Below are 10,831 nucleotides of genomic sequence, written 5' to 3' on the forward strand. Positions count from 1 at the left end.
ATCAAATGAAGGACTCTATGGTTCGCTTGGACTGCGAAATGCAGGGACCATTATAAATATATATAATTTAGGACATAAATACTTGATTTTGATTATAAATAAAACCGTAATTTGCTAGTACATATTTCTCAAAAAAAAAAAAACTATTTTTACGAAATACCTGTTTTAATTTTTACCATATTTTGTATGTATGCACTATAATCCGCCGCTTTCACTAATAGGACACTTGTCTGGTTTTTGGGGTGGCGGATTACTGAGAGAGTACTGTATACATGCGCAATGAATACATTATATAATAATATGATAACACAAGACTTATTGTTATGCCTACATAACTGCTAAACCGATCCTTTAATTCATTCACATAGTTTGATGGGCGTTCTAGTACACCTTGAAAATGCCATTAGCAATCTTGAATCAAAACGTCATTCCATCTTTTTTTCACTGCATGGATAGGTAGTAGATATCTACATAATAATTTTGATCCTATGTAAATTTCAACGTTTATTATCTTATATTCAATTGATGGCTGGTGTCGGAAAATAATTTTATGACCGTATAAGCCTGTTAATTTTTATTAGTTACTTTTCAAAATGTGTCGCCATGTTGATTAATATTTTAGACGACGTTAAAAACCGAGACAAGAAAGCTTTATTGATTACCTACTAGGTAATTTTGAATTGACTGGGTGGATACATAAAAACAGCTACAATAAGTGGAGTCGTTAAAAGTTGTAAATGGACTCCATGTGCTGTATAAATAGGTAAAACTTAAGGGAAGCGCTTACTTTCAAAAACGGCTAAAACGATTTTATGCAATTTTGAGTTACATTTAAATAATATAGGTATATTTATTACTACTGTTTTAGCCGATTTTGAAACTAAACTAGATATTTAATAATGAATTTTGACGTATTTAACTGAGTTTTGAAAGTTAAACTCCGACCACACTATGGTATATATAAATAAAAATATATTTATCAAAATATCAAACAGTTTTAGCCGCTTTTGAAAGTAAGTGCTTCTAAATGTCCATTAAAATGTAAACTGTCAATAGTATAAAATAATAAATCATCAGAAATATTTAGACACAAATTTAAACACAAAGAAATACACCATTTAAAGGTACAAATAAAATCTATTAATTTAAAGATTTATTTTTGAATTATTTAAATAGAAAATTATTTGTAAGTACATTAGAATAACAAGGTAGAACAAAAAGATTTTTTTCAACCGTATTACAGTAGTGAAACTAAACCCTTTTTTTACCATGTCTGATTCTAATGAAATCATATTATTGGCCTCCACAGCGTGGAGGTGTTGTATTAACAAATTTTGTTTTTACGAGAAATGGGTGTTAGCCTCTTGCTCGACCTATTAGGTCCATATTCTAACTCATATACAAATGAAAAACAATATATTGTGTACTTGCCAGACGCAGGGCTCGAGCATGGGGCCCACGACGTTATAGGCCGACGCTTAAGCTGCGCGGCCATCGTGGGCCAAACCCCGATACACCAATAAAATGTTTGATAAGGAAAACATGTAACAATTAATCGCTGAAGGGATAATCATTACAATACAATCTTGCAGCATGCCTAGCTCACTTAGGTATAATAAATGATCCTAAATGTCAATGCAGAAGCGACAATGAAGATATTAATCATGTTATTTGACAATGGCTCCTTGAAGATTTAACAAGTCGAAATTATATATTACCACTCAATTTAAATATGGTTATAGCCCAGCCAAACATCAAAGTGTTTTTGTGAATAAATATATTTCTGAGAAAATGCAATCTGCAAGTATAAATATATAATGCCACACGGTTGAAGCTAACATGTGATTATGTATAATCATTAATCTTATATAAATTCATTGACCTGATCAGGCGCATACACAGAAAAATGGTTTCATATGTACTCCGCCTACTCGGCGCTTCAATTTCGGAATACCACACGCTTACAGGTACATTCCCTGTACCCAGACACTCCGTACTTTAATTTGAGCGATAAGCACCTGGCCTGCAAGTATAAGTCATAAGGGTACACCCACGAGTTATTGTGAGTTGTCGTATCCACACGTGGTTAACGAATGCGCGTGGTTTAATGGTCATAATTATTAGGATTGTTAGTGTCCGTTTGTATCGCACGCGCTGTATTGTATTTTGGACACGCCGCATCGGAAGATTATATGAATCATTGGATACTTGCGATTCTGGACGAAGACTTCGTTAGTAATATTCCATTTACCTAAATACTTTTCTGGGGGGGGTGGGGAGGGAATATCCAGATCAGAAACCTCCCCCATTGTGTGCGAGCCTGGAACTGAAAGGAAGATATTATATTTAGCTTGTTTCGAATTTTCAATGCTTATTTAGCCGCGAATGACATGGTCTCACGGTGGTAGCAATCTTACGAGACCAATACTCGATTTGGACTGTATCACATTGAATAAATAGTTTGGAAAGTATCACTGCGGGCAATCGCAATCAGGCTGCGTGTCTAGAAAATGACATACCCCAGACCAGGTGTCGGCAAACCGCGGCTCGCGAGCCACATGCGGCTCTTTGGGTATTGGCGTACGGCTCTTTGCCAAATTCCCAATTCACAATTAAAAAAATAGATATGATTGTTGTCGTTTTAAATCCGCCCATTGCAATAGTCGACAAATTAAATTTTTCTCCATTTCATATTGACACGAGCACTTTTGAAATATTTTTTTTTGGTGGATTTAACAAGCAAAGAGTTATGTAGCTCCAAATTTGTAGGTCTTGCCACCAAAATTGAGGATTTGGAGAGGAGAAAGATGCAATTTAATTTCACAACACAGCTAAAACACTAAAAGATTTACATAATAAGGTAGATACTACGATGAACAATATAAATAGCATTTAGAGAAGCCAAATAACCGATAAAAATTTAGAGTCACGCCTAAAATTGAAAACTACAAGTTACATACCAAACATACAGACACTCTCCAAAGAAATGCAAGGAAGATCATTGTTCACATTAGTTTTAAGTAATGCGTGAAAATTGTATGTAACTCATTCTGCATTGTTCAACAATAAAAAAACTTTGCGTTAGTTTTATTCGCAAAATCTTCTTCACTTGATAAATAAACAATAACATTCACTGAAATAAATCATATTTATAAAAATATATGTATGGGTCTCGAATTTTTTTTAATCGTTGTGATACTCATATTTGGCTCGTTTGGTCCAAGAGTTTGCTGACCCCTGCCCTAGACGCTTGAAAAAAACGCTGAGGTCTTCAGTGATGTAAAGGGTAAAAAGACAAAAAAGAATTTAATAATAACACAGGTAAGTATGAGTAAATAATAATCATGAATAAGGATGTACGTGGATTAATTTGTAATCCGCATAGCAATTTTGTACTCTAATTATTGCCTATTCGAAGTTATTTGCATCGACAAATTGTGCGTGGGACTATCAAAAACCCATTTAAATGCGTGCCGTATCGAAGGAAAGTATTATACCATAATTAAATGGCCACTTTATGCAGAGATTGCGTACCAATTTATTTAAATTAGCTCTAAAATGTCGCGAATATTACAACCGATATTGTTTATGTTCTCAGTATCAATTGAAATTGCTTTTATGTCATTGTAAAATAGTGTAAACTAAGAACCTCTGCACAACCCGGAATAAAATATTTTTTAACATCTATGGAGAGTATATTATAATGCGCAGGTAACTTGAAGAAGGTGTATCAATACCAGGAAAAAATAAACTTTAGATAATATGCAAAGTACACTTATTACAGCAAATCCAACACCAAAATCATGACAATAGATCGAATCAGTCAGTTAACATGTACTTCAACATTTATTTTCAAACCTACTTTGTTGCTTACTTCAGCGAGTTCCTGCATTCTGCTTTGGAGGTCTTGTGAGTCTTGCGAGAAAATTACTATGTCATCGGCATCATTTTATATATTCTGGAGAAAATCGCCGCTGATAATTATTAGAGATATTATTTATGTAATGAGCTTTTATATTTAGAATTATCAATACAGTCCTGTAAAATTTTCATATTGCAAATTTTTTAATCATTGAATACCTACGTGTTATCAATCAAAGCTTATCTATTATTGCAGAAATATTATTCGACTACGTTAAGCGATGGATTGAAGTCAGAAAGGCAGGTAATGTCCCTGCGTTAGTCGGTTATTTATTCAGTTTTTAAAGTATATGTTCCATAACTTTGCACTTTTTTACTACACTGATACTGAACACTGATATTGAACTAATATTAACAATATAATAGTAACCTATCTACCTATGTTTTACCTATCGTTTATCACTCAATAAGATTCCCGTAGCTTAATTGGAAAAGCATACAGGCGCGAATCTAGCTGATACAGGTTCAAGTCCCGGTCAGGTGTCGTATTTTTTCCTACAGAATGATTTTTTCTAGTGTTTATATCGTCACCTTATTATTGGAGATGGTTTAGTTTATTTTAGCTCTTGCTTTAAAAACTCCGGAGATTGGGAAAATGAGATTAATCAAGATTAAACTGACGGAGTATTGGAAGGCTTCAATAAAATATAGAAAAATAGTGATATATTAAAACAGAAATAGTTAAAATGTTTAAATAGTTTCTTCTAGATCTTTTTGGTATATACTTGAACCATTAATGGAAAAAGGAAGGCGTAAGGTTGATGACTTTGAGATGCGGTGTTGTAGGCACATCTTAAATATAAGTAGAGGTTATGATCGAGATTTCTCGTTCCGAAAAACAACGAGAAAAGATAATTTTCGAATCTAGAGATGGACATTTTCAGAAATTTCAAGAATTATTACCGCTTCTTAAGGATTCAATAATAAAAATGTCAAGAATACGAAACATTGTGAGGAAATTTATAGCTAATGATGTTGTTAAATTCGCCGAAAAAAGTAAATTATTACAAGAAAAGCTCATTCGTTGGAAATAAAAATTGGGCAACAGAAAATCGCAAATTTGAAACGGAACGGAATGTTTTATAATTTGGGTAAAAGAAGCTAAAAAAATCTCGACGTTTAAACGGATTCAGCAGAAAACATTGGTCCCATGGGTTAAAGAATATATTTCTGAATTCGAGAATTCTCAACTCTCGAGAAACAAAAAAAGTCGGGAGATCACAAGGATTTCATATAGGCCAACGACGACGAATATCCATTCTGAAAGAAATAAACATATGTCTCCAGAGAGTTCTATGGATTCCAATATTTTTAATCCATTATTTGAGTCTCAAGAAATTGAGTGGGATCCTGAACCCTGGACACCGGGATTGAAAATCATTATCTCACCGTGATTCTCCAAATCGTTAACTACTGTCTTTACGTTCGTAATAATCATGTAATAAAATAACGAATTTACTGATAAATCTATACTACAATCAAAACAAAAGCTAGATTAAATTAAAGCTAAATTTATTATGCCGACATAACAAATAAAATGATTATGTCTATGTATCCTACAACATTGGCATAACTTCATAATTAAAATGTCAAAGTCTCTTCAATAAAAATAATCCAACAGGGAGTGGCATATACATAATATGTTAACCAAGCAATTATTAAACAAAACTAAATGAGTTTTCTTATAATAGATACATTTTTTTTATATTATCATATAAGGAAAACCGAACATAGGTGGCTATTATAACATTAAAACAATAAATTATAATCGGCCGTTTTCGATATCAGGATGTGTAGCACTTTTATGAAACAAAAATACAATAAACACGCGTGCTAAAAAAAACTAGATCACGGACCAGTTTTAATTTTGCATACATTATCCATGTAAAGTTTGACAAATGCGGGAAATTTGCAAAACAATTTTTTTTGATCTGTTTTGACTATTACTTTGATAAGATTTATTTTGTTTTTAATTTTATATGTATTTTAAATTTCGTTTAAATCAAATTGCGGGTTACATTTTTGTTTTATAATATCTATCTTATAAAGTATACTCATATTATAATTTATATTCGACGGCATTATTTTAATACATGCTTTACTTACTATTCGACATGTTATTAATTAATACTAGCGATAGCTTGTGATTTTAAAAACTTACAAACACTATCCGCCATTTCAATGAAAACAAATACGTATGACTGAAAAAGTTTAGTGTGCAATATTTATGTAGTATCTTAACAGCCTACCTCCACCTTTTGCCAATGATCTGTTGTGATAATTTAAACAATGTTTATTTAATTTTATTCTTTACCTTCCTACCAATCTAAATGTTGTCATAATTTAAATAATGTTATGATTCCATTTTTTTTTTAAAATATTTTGTTTCTGGATTGAAAAAACAAAAGAATTCTAATCAGCTAGGAAAAGAAAACAAAAGTGTGGTATAATTTAATCAACTCTTGATCACGAAACAGTAAGCTGAATAAAAATTAATTGTCATTTATAATATAAAACGAGAATTCATTACAAACTAAATAAAATATAATTATGTCTGAGACAAGTGTCGAACGTGAGATTTGCGATGTGGACAATCAGGAAAATATGGCGAGTGGGGCTCCAGCAGATGCCAGAGCCAAGGAAAATCAGGTGACGGAAAAGATGGCAAAACAAATCACGCAGGTAAAGAGAGGGGGAAAAAATCGGAAAGGCAAGAAAGGAAAGGCTGGACCGTCTCCAACAGGAACTGGACCCGCGATAAAGAAACCCAAGCGTAAGGGGCGTAAAGCGAAGAAGGGAAAAAAGAAGTGAATATGTATTATGATCAATCGATCAAACGAAGACAATGAAAAAATTCCATGTAATTATATAATTATTCATGTTTATTACATTATAGTATGTATTACTCCTGTTGCATTGTAAAAAAATTCCTGTTACCTACTGAAAATTTAAAATATAAACAAAACTTATATAGTATTTTGTAAATGTAAAATTGGGTTTTATTTTTACTAGTTGTATATCTATCTATAGATTAGTACACACGCAGCATAGATTGAGTCTGAAATATGTTGTAAAATTTTATGCAGTAGGTACTGCACAGATGTGAGGAATGAAAGCCTTTTTGATGCAGTTTAGCAATGTAAATTGTGTTGTAATTGTGTTGTAATTGTGTAGAGGATTCAAGCAAGGTAACCAATTTGTGTATTTAAATTCTGTAAATCAGGTTTTATCTAGATTATTATTCAAAGAAAATTAAATTATAAAAAGCCGTGAATTTTCTCATTTGTTCATATTATTATTGTGACGTTAGTAACAGTCGACATCTTTTGTTTTCGAATGCCAAGTTCATTTGTTTTACAGCTACGGGATCCTCAAACCTACGCAAAAATAACTTACTGAATAATCGAATGATAACAAAAATCAATAAATCTTGGAAAAATTAAGGTTATGACGATATATTTTTTAAAAACAAATTTATGACTTTTCTAGCGGGTTTATTAAAAGAAGTTTTTCGATATAGTTTCACCTTGAATTTGGCATAGATTCATTATTATTAGCTGATAAGCAATAAATTTCTTGGATTTATATTAAAACAAATTTATAACACTACTTATTATTTCAAATAATATCTTATTTAGTTATTTTATACGGAGTTTTTGACAACATGTTCATAGATAATAATGACAAATATGGTAAGTATAGATGTGATATACGGAAGAAAATCATATCCTGAATTTGAGAAAAACTTACCTACATATTAATGTTATAACATTTATCACTATTTGTTAGCGCCGAGCGCTTCATATTTCTTAAGACAGAGCATATGATGAACCAGTCGAGCATCCACAGACTCCAGCTGATAATGAGATAACTCAGAGAGATTAGTGGTCTTGTGTAACCGTTAGTAAGGGTGAAGCAGAAGAAGAGTATTGGCGCACTGGAGTGAAGCTTACTGGGGCAACCTTCACTCTATCCTGAGAGAAGCAGAGGATCGATAGGGTTGGTTTGCATTTCAGAGTGGTCATGATACTAAGCCATAGGGGAACGAACAAGAAGGAAAGAGATTGATAGTTAGAGGCTTATTTAGCTGTACATCATTCAGTGTTATTTATTACACTTATATAGGTACGATTGATGTTTATAAAAAGAAACATTATTAATAATGAGTAAGTACCTACATAAAATTATATATTATCTTCAACCATGTGGAATTATAATTTATACTTGCAGGTTACATTCTCTCAAAAACATTTAGATAAACAAAAAACTATTTGATGTTTGGCTGAGCTATAAACATCTCAAGATTAATTTGTAATTGAAAATTTTGACTTCTTAAAACTTCAAGGAGCCATTTCCAAATAACTTGATTTATATCTTCATTATCGCTTCCGAATTCGCATTTAGGATCATTTTATTATATCTGAGCGAGCTAGGGATGCTGTAAGATTGTAGTGATAAGTTCAGAAGCGATTAACTCTTGTTACAATTATTATTGTTTCCCTATTAAGCATTTTATTGGCATACCAGGGCTTGATTTTACTACTCTAATACGATTTAAAATACTTTTTCCTTTTGTTATGCCATGTTTTAATGTATTTCCCATTTTAGTTTTAGGATACTTCAAAAAGGTCTGTATATGGAGAATTGATATTTGTGATCCTCTCAGAAGTTGCTGTTTGAAGTTTACTAAGCTGCAGTAACATCTACCAATATAAAATAAAACCAACTATTTCGGTAGACAATACAAGTAACTGAAGTAACTCGTTATCGAACAGTCGATATCAAACCTTTCAATCAAGCACTTCACAAATAATCTCTCAATTAAATAAAAATTCCTCGCATAATGTGTTTGTCCGCAACAGACATTAAATTAACAAAATTATAACACCACTATTGATATAAAACGACTATAAAAACAGTTATGTGCTTATTATGTATCCACATTATAAAACTAAACTTAGTAGTTGGACGCCATACTCAAATTAAATGAATACACACCTACCACACCTGCGCATCTATTCTATACACAAGACGGCTATCGGCAGCTATCGAGGGTAGTTTTGTATCGAAGTATTAGCACTTATTGTAACAATTACAATAAGTTAGTTGTAATTGTTACAATTAGTGCTATTTTTTAACAGCACATCTCTTAGGTATGCTAAATTTTAGAGCGAGATAGACAGTTTTGAATGTTTAGATGGCTTATTGTAACAATTATAATACTTCGATACAAACATATGAAAACTACCCTCGATTGTAACAATTACAAGAAGTTAGTTGTAATTGTTACACTAAGTGCTATGTTTTAACAGCACCTCTCTTGGGTGTGTTAAATTTTAGAGCGAGATAGACAGTTTTGAATGTTTAGATGGCTAACTTATTGTAACAATTATAATACTTCGATACAAACATAAGAAAAACTACCCTCGATAGCTGCCGTTAGCAGTCTTGTGTATAGAATAGATGCGCTGATCACGATAGAAAGTGACCAACAACTACAATGCTTCCCTGGATTTTAAATACGTGACGGAATCCAGTAGAATGTAATAATAAAATTGTGCTATTGTTTGAAGTTGCTTGTAAGAGAACAGGTTGATATCTATATTTTGACCAAATAAAATGAAATAATGAAGACAGTGTTGCTTACTGCATTACATATTTCTTTTTTTAGGTAAATTCCAACTGCCAATAATTGAAAACGACATCATTTCAATATCAACAAGATTTCAATGGTTGTATCATTAGCGGCAAGATACAAGTTTCAATTAAATAACTATTTAGTATTTCTCCTGTTAAAGTGGATTCTAAAGGTTTGAAAAGTGCGACTGGTTTTTTTTATGTAAGGGTGATTAATCATTGAGGGAGCCGCTTGAAGGCCGACGGGGGTATTAATGTAATCGATGGCAAGTGGTAATGGTCATCAATCAGAATCGACGACACGGGCTATTAAAAATGAATATTCGTGATAATTTTGTATCACAAAAATGATCTGTATAATATTATGAACCATTTAAAAATCTGTAAATGAATGTTTGTTTGTCTGTCCCCTATGCGTTCCTATACCATTCATCCGATTGCGATGAAACTTTCGTCAGTTGTTGTGCACACACCTGCAAAGGTTTCTGAATTAGAAAAACCATATTCTTCTTCTTATTCTTCATTCTATCTTTCTTTATTCGTATGGTTCCTATACCATTCATCCGATTGCAATGAAACTTTCGTCAGTTGTTGTGCGCACACCTGCGAAGATTTCTAAATTAGTACAACAATCTTGTTCTTGTTCTTATTCTTCTTCTATTCGTATGCGTTTCTATACCATTCATCTGATTGCAATGAAACTTTGGTGAGTTGTTGTGCGCACGCCCGCGAAGGTTTCCGAATTAGTACAACCATCTTCTTCTTCTTCGATTCTATCTTTTTTTATTCGTATGCCTTCCTATACCAAATTTGGAAAATCCATGCTTCTCACACGGATAGCTGTATGTGGCCTACTCACGCGTTGGAAAATATTCTGATTTATTCGTGTACGCACAAAAACAAAAAATATTGTGTATCCATAAGCACCTTCGATAAAGAGAATTAAAACAAAACACTCTCTTTCTTTGGGTCGCATTGCAACGCATGCCGGGTACTCGCTAGTAATATATATTTTAATAAACTGTTGAGTGCCTTTCTCAAAATTAGACGTCTCCTTAGCCCCCAAGAACTTCACTTAGGTCTGAGACTGCGTATTGATAATTGTTATGTTCTTTTCTATGGTATGGAAGTATGGACGCTAAACCAAGAAACGTCACGGGTAGTTAAGGTTTACGAGGTGTTGCTGCATTGGCTAAAGGATGAGGTAGGCGTTTAAGATCTGACATAAATTGTGTTCACTAAATTCTGTCAGTTAAACGTATTGACTAACAAA

The sequence above is a fragment of the Rhyacophila brunnea genome, unplaced genomic scaffold, assembly GCF_057557595.1.
Source record: "Rhyacophila brunnea isolate RB1 unplaced genomic scaffold, BYU_Rbru_1.0 scaffold_23, whole genome shotgun sequence".
NCBI classification, from domain to species: Eukaryota; Metazoa; Arthropoda; class Insecta; order Trichoptera; family Rhyacophilidae; genus Rhyacophila; species Rhyacophila brunnea.